At 36.5% G+C, this 7218-nt stretch overlaps 1 pseudogene; it reads left to right on the plus strand.

The window, feature by feature from the left end:
- Positions 1-4529: 4529 nt before the first annotated feature.
- Positions 4530-4708, plus strand: LOC113917837 (annotated as a pseudogene).
- Positions 4709-7218: the final 2510 nt, after the last annotated feature.

The following is a 7218-nucleotide window of genomic DNA, read 5'->3' on the forward strand; positions in this document are numbered from 1 at the left end:
TTCTAAGCATAATGTTAGACACAACAGATTGAACATTAGGCTGATGCCCCTTCCTTCAAACTTCCAAAGTTAAAAGTTTAGATCCTTGTCTGAATGAAAAAAAAAGGCAGTGAAATTCATATTAATAATCACTGATTATTAAACTCTGCATTATTGCCTTATACTCACTTCTTAGAAGCCACTTGAAAAAGAGTATGCCAGGCCTTAAAGAGAATTACCTCCGCTCTGTCACAACTGACTCTCTCTACCAGAGCCATTTCTTTTTTTCTTTTTTTAAGATTTTATTTATTTATTTGAGAGAGAGAGAATGAGAGAAAGAGCACAAGAGGTGGGGAGGGTCAGAGGGAGAAGCAGACTCCCTGCTGAGCAAGGAGTCTGATGCAGGACTCAATCCTGGGACTCCAGGATCATGACCTGAGCCGAAGGCAGTCGCTTAACCAACTGAGCCACACAGACGCCCCTACCAGAGCATTTCTTTTTGCAAGTTCCAAATTCCTATCAGAGGAATTACAGAGGAGATAATAAACAAGACTCCACATGGATGCACAGATAAAACCGATCTGATTCCATTTCCTGGAAGTCCTTGAACAAGCCCTAGATTCACAGTCTCCTATATTAGCTTGTCTACCTAACATTTCCACTTAGATGTCTCAATCTTAACTGTCCCAAATAAAACTCTTCATTGTTGCCCTTCCTAAACTTGCTTCTCCTCTAGTCATCCTCATATCATTAAGTGGCACCACCACCTACCCAGTTACCCAAACCAAAAAAAAAAAATAGAAGTCATCCTGGATTTTCTTCCTCTCTCACAATTCCCCTCCAATTCAACATGAAATTCTGCAGGCTCTACCCCTTATATTCCAAATATATTCTCTCCTTCTCTAATCTAACCCAAGTCAACATCATTTCTCACCTGCATTACTACAAGGAACCTCAGCTTCATGTTTCCATTATTTCTCCACAGAGATTTCTTTTTAATGAAATCATCCACCTATATGAAAAAGCAAAAAAGTAATGAATACCCATATATCAATCATCCAACTTTAAAAAAAAAGATTTATTTATTTTAGAGAAAGAGAGAGAGAGCACGAGCAGGAGGGGCATCAGGAGAAGGAGAAAGAATCTCAAGTAGACTCTGCACTGAGCATGGAGCACGTCCCAAGGCTCGATCCCATAACCCTGAGATCACAAGAGTTGGACATTTAACTGACTGTACCACCCAGGTGCCTCACAACCACCCAACTTTTAAAAATATTAACATTTTGTCACATTTCATTCAGCGTTTTTTCCTTTAAGAAATAAAATATAACTGAAGGACCTATGTACTCATCCCCACTTCCCCAGTTCCCTCATCATTACTCCCACTGCAGAGAGAATAACTGCCCTGGAATTTTGTGAATTTAGTGATTTCATTTCCATGGATGAGATTTTATTTTTATTAAATGTTTAAATTCATGCATATCCCTCCTAGGGTTGGGTTCAACTGCATGTAGTAGAAAACTCTAATAACAATGGTTTAAAGAGAAATGAGAATTTATTTTTCTCACATGACTGAGAGACTTGGAGTGAGTACTTGAGGCATAAAGTTGGTTTGGTGTCAAGGCTAAATTCTTTGTGATTCTCTTGGTTTTCCCCTAATGGCTACAATATAGTTGCTCCAGATTCAATCATTGTGACCCGTTTCCAGGCAAGGGAAAGAAGAAAAAGCCAATGACAAAAGAGCCCATCAGCTGAATTTTTTCTCCTTTTAGGAATCTTTCCCAAGAGCCCTACACAACTTCCTTTTACATTCTATTTTTCAGAACCATGTCAAAATCCATTTAGCTGCAAGAGAAGCTCAAAAATGTAGTTTTTCACATGGATGCCTTCTCACAATAAAAGCAGGGTGCTGCTATTATGAAAGAAGGGGACACTAAGTATTGAGTAGGCAACTAGCTGTCTTTTCTACAATATGTATTCTTAATATACTGATATGAAGGCTTTTAAATTTTATATAAATCATACATAAATGAAATCATATTGTGTTACTTTATACAATTAGCTTTTTTTGCTCAACGTCATATTTTTTAATTCACCTATATTGATATAATAACCAATGCATTCATTCCCATTACTCTAAAATATTGTCTTTATGAATATACCACAATTTAACCCATCTTCTATTGATGTAAATTAGGTTGTTTTAAGTTTTTCAATGTATAGTCTCTTATATGTCTCCTTCAGGGTAAACATAAATCAAATTTCACTTCTTCCTTCTTAAAATCCTCCAATGGTTTCCCATTACAGTGAAATAAAATTTAACCTTCTTTCCATATAACATCCTATATGAGCCAGTCCTCACTGACTTCCCCAATCCCATATAGTTCTACTCTCCCTCTTTTTCATTCTGCTCCATACATACTGGTTTGTTTTTTGTTTTGTTTGTTTTGTTTTGTTTTGTTTTGTTTTCCATTACTACTAAGTCAACCACTTTCCTTCCTCAGGGTCAGGGGCTGAACAAGGTTTTTTTTTGTTTTTGTCTTTGTTTTTAAGGATTTTATTTATTTATTAGAGGGAGGGAGAGAGAGAGCTCCACAGGCTTCCCGCGGAGCAGGGAGCCCTACACTGGGCTCGATCCCAGGACTCTGGGATCGTGACCTGAGCTGAGAGTAGACACTTAACCCATTGAGCCACCCAGGTGCCCCCTGATCAAGGTTTTGTAGGGCCTAAAGTTATTCAACTTAGATACAATGATATAAAATTAAGTGCAAGCATTAGAAGGGATGGAGGCAAGTGAGATGATCTGAGACTTAAGTGTCATTTATCTTCATGGAAAATCCACCTCTGCTCAGGGTCTCTGAAATTCTATTCTTTCTGCTCAAAATGTTATTGCCCAGGATATTCTTCCCAGGGTCCATTTAATTATTCAGGTCTATGACAGAGACAGCCAGTCCTCCAATATCCATTCTCCCCTTCTGCCATAGTAATAGAATTTTTAGCTGAGTACATGATTACTCAAGTAAAACCTACATTTTGTAGTAGGCAACTAGTTGTGGCCCTGAGACTATGTTCTGACCAATGGTATTTGAGGAAAATGATGTGCCCAATTTGGGGATGATTTCCTTGAAGGGGATTCGTACTTACAGAGAGATTTCCTCCTTCCTCCCCCTCTCCCTTTCCCATTAGCTAGAGTGTGGACCTAATGGTTTGCCAGCATGGACCATATGGATGACACTCAAGAGTTGGTAGAGGGGCACCTGGCTGGTTCAGTTGGTACAGCATATGACTCTTGATCTCTGGGTTGTGGGTTTTGAGCCCCATGTTGGGTGTAGAGATTAGATAAAATAAAATCTTTAAGAACAATGACAACAACAAGAAAAGAAATGGTAGAGCAACAGGATAGGAAGACTATAGGCCCCAGACAACTTGGTGAAGGGAAACTACCAAAAAACTTGGTGAAAAAAAAATTATCTATTATGTTTTAAATCTCTGTTACGTTTGAGTCTCTGTCACATTCAGTCAAATCTATATCCAATACATGGTCTTGGTTCAAATATCATTTCCTTACCAAGCCTTCTCTGACTGCCCCATCTAAAGCAGCTCCCCCCTCATATATACCAAGTCATTCTCTATCACATCAGCCTTATTTCCTTCAGTGAATTTATCATCACCTGAAAATACTGTGTTTATTTTTTTACTTCCTATCTTTCCCCACTAAAAAATTAATTTTATGTAGGCAGGGCCCCTATCTGCCTTGGTAACTGTTTTATACCCTGTGCCTAGAAGGGTGCCTGGTATATAATAAGTACTCAATTATTAGATGAATACACAAAAGAATGAATCAACAAAAAATAAACTAATTAGTTTCCACTAGACATAGCTGTGTGAAGGCAGGGATAACATCTGTTTGCTTATTGTCACATCACCAGGAACTAACTGACCAATCAATTTTTGTAAAATGAATGAATCCACTGACAAATAAATAAATAAGGATGAATACATTCTGGAGGTGCCTGGCTGGCTGGGTAAGTAGAGCATGTGACTTGATCTTGGGATTGTGAATTTAATCCTCACGTTGGGAGTAGAGCTTATGTAAAAAAAAATATATTCTCTTTAAAAAAGAAAAGAATGAATACATTCTCAAAGTAATATTGCTTCTGAAATAAGTCAATAGTAAAAGCTTAATCATGAATATAATTTCATTTTTATAATATGTTTCAAAATCTAGCTTCCTGGGGAAATCATTTGTTCATTAGGGAATAAGAAAAATAGCAGTATTCTTATAGATACTAAATAGGAACTGTTGAAAGAAGCTTAACTTTCACAAAAAGTTGATGTGATTAATTTAAAATATAAGTACCAATAACGTTAACTGACATTTATTAAGGGTTTACTGTATGCCAGGCACTGTGCTAAATGGTTCCTCTATTATCTCATTTAATCCTCATACAATCCTATGAGTACATAATAAAGGTCAATGATCCCTTTTTGAATCACTTGAGGGCCAAATATCTTTTGGCATTCAGAACTTTTCCAAAAATTAATAGTGTATCGCTTCTCGGCCTTTTGGCTAAGATCAAGTGCAAAAATTAATAGTGTACATATGCTACAGGTAGCACCCCTACCAGATTAAGTTAGATTCTTCCTGAGTTCAGATCAGGACAGGTTTTCCTGGGAAATGAATTATAAAAACCTTTGATTTTCAGAGATTTGGGATTTCAGAATTACAAACAAAAAATTGTTTGTATAATCATCCCAGAGGTATAGATGAAGAAACTAAAACTAAAGAACTTGTCTAAAGTGGGGTGCCTGGCTGGCTCAGTAAATAGAGAAGGTGACTCTTGATTTGGGGGCTGTGAGTTCAAGCCCCATGTTGAGTATAGAGATTACGTAAAAATAAAATCTTTAAAAAAAAAAGAAAAAAAAAAACTTGTCCAAGGCCACAGAGATAATTAGGAGCAGACAATTTGGTTGAAATTTTACCATGCTTCATCATTTTACTATAGTACCTGAAAAACTTAAGGCATTCATTCTGAATCATAGGAGATGTTTTGTCTAAGGGGGACAACCCTGCTTTGCAGAGGAGATTTCACATCAGGGTGTGGAATAAACTAACTAATCCTTAAAGTGTTTTCTCATCCTAAAAGTCCACAATCCTCTGAAAACATATATCTCTCTTGCGCTTAGTTCATAGGCCACATTTGTACATAGCTTATTGTGGTGTACATAAAAATGGCATTTGCTTCATCCACTTACTTAACAAATGTGGTTTGAACATGCAGCATTTGCTAAGCATGTAAAAAGATGTGAAGACTTATTGTACATAGTCTGTGATCTCAAAGAATCTGTAATCCAATTGAAGAACAAGACATAAAAACAGAAAGAGTTAAATGGTCATACAAACAGGACTAAATGAGAAAAACTACAGGTATGAGACAGAGAGTACACACCACTGGAGATCAGAGAAAGAGAAATCACTATGGGCTAATGGAATCAGGGAAGGCTTCGTGGAAAAGATGAAGCTGGGCCTCAAGGGATGGGAAGGATTTATATGGTTATAGAAAAGAGGGGTGGCATTTCAGGTATAGGCTGTGACCCACATGTATATATCATCTAGTAAAAGGTTACATTTACAGTCAGCATATGCAAATTATTTTTAGAGACTTTATTCTTAAATGGATGCATGTATAAGAGCAAATAGTAGACACTCTCAAATGTGTCTTTTAGTATACATACATTATAAAGAACCCTCATATAAGCAGTTTTACACACCATAACAAAAGTTGTTTTGACCATTTTCAACCAGGTAGTATTCCAAGAGCTTCTGCAGTAAAAGAATCAGCCCTAAAATCAATCAGCTACCTAAGAAACAAAAGCTGCCTCTAGGACAGGATATTCAAGTGAACTCTCTAGGAGAGACTACCTCCTCCACTATTCAGTAACATATCTTGAAGCACTGGATTGATTTATGTTTCCAGTGTCCTCTAAGATTCCATAACTTTAGGGCATCTACATAAATAAGTCTTGTGACAAATACATACTACTGAATAAGTATAATATAACCAGTAATATCACATGCATGTATAAATATGCTGATAGAGCTAATATTTATGTATGAAGAGAAATGATACCAAGATTTCACCCTAAATTTAAAAGCAAATTGTCACTTTTCAGTACACTCTCTAAAAAAAGCTCTCAAATCTCTGCATTATTCATTTTTAATAAATTGCTAAAAGGACTTTAAGCCCAGAAATTATTTCTTTTTGCCTGCAAAAAAAAAATCCTGTTTAAATAGAATGGTACACATTTTGAAATTAATATGTTGAGTCACACCACTTGGGTACATACTAAAAGAATCAGCAGAACCAAACGGTGAGCTTGGTAGTATCCCTTGGATTATCCTAAGGGTGATACAATTCTGCTTTCCCTGCTTTAGCAGGGCCAAAATAAGATGTGGTTCCAAAGGAACCCAGTCCATTTCTTGATGAGTTCATGACATTTCAAATCAATACCTTCATATTTGCTACTCCAGAGTTTAACAGTGATTGAATACCAGTAACATGCATGAAGTCAGAACATCCTCCTTTCTACTTTAAATCTCAAACTACATTTTTCTTTTTTTGGAGCCTATCTGTTCTGGTTCTGTCATTCATTCCCTAGAACACTCTGAAATGCTTCTTTTTATGTTTTAAAGTAGATATTCAATATTCTGATTAATATACCAATAGCAGAGGATAACACATGCCTTTATAGTATCTGTATAGAGAATGCAAACTAGCGCAGCCACTCTGGAAGATAGTATGGAGGTTCCTCAAAAAGTTAAAATAGAACTACCCTATGATCCAGCAATTTCACTACTATGTATTTGCCCAAATACAAAATACAAAAATACTAATTCAAGGGGATACATGCATCCTGATGTTTATAGCAGCATTATCCACAATAGCCAAATTATGGAAATAGCCCAGGTACCCATCAGCTGATGAATGGATAAAGAAGATGTGGTATATATACACAATGGAATATTACTCAGCCATCAGTAAGAATGAAATCTTGCCGTTTGTGACGACATGGATGGTGCTAGAGTATTACGCTAAGTGAAATAAGTCAGAGAAAGACAAATACCATATGATTTTACTCACATGTGGAATTTAAGAAGCAAAACAAATCAGCAAAGGGAAAAAAAGAAAAAAGAGACTGGCAAAGCAAGAAACAAGACTGTTAACTATGGAGAACAAA

Source organism: Zalophus californianus, chromosome 4 (genome assembly GCF_009762305.2).
Source record: "Zalophus californianus isolate mZalCal1 chromosome 4, mZalCal1.pri.v2, whole genome shotgun sequence".
Classification (NCBI taxonomy): Eukaryota; Metazoa; Chordata; class Mammalia; order Carnivora; family Otariidae; genus Zalophus; species Zalophus californianus.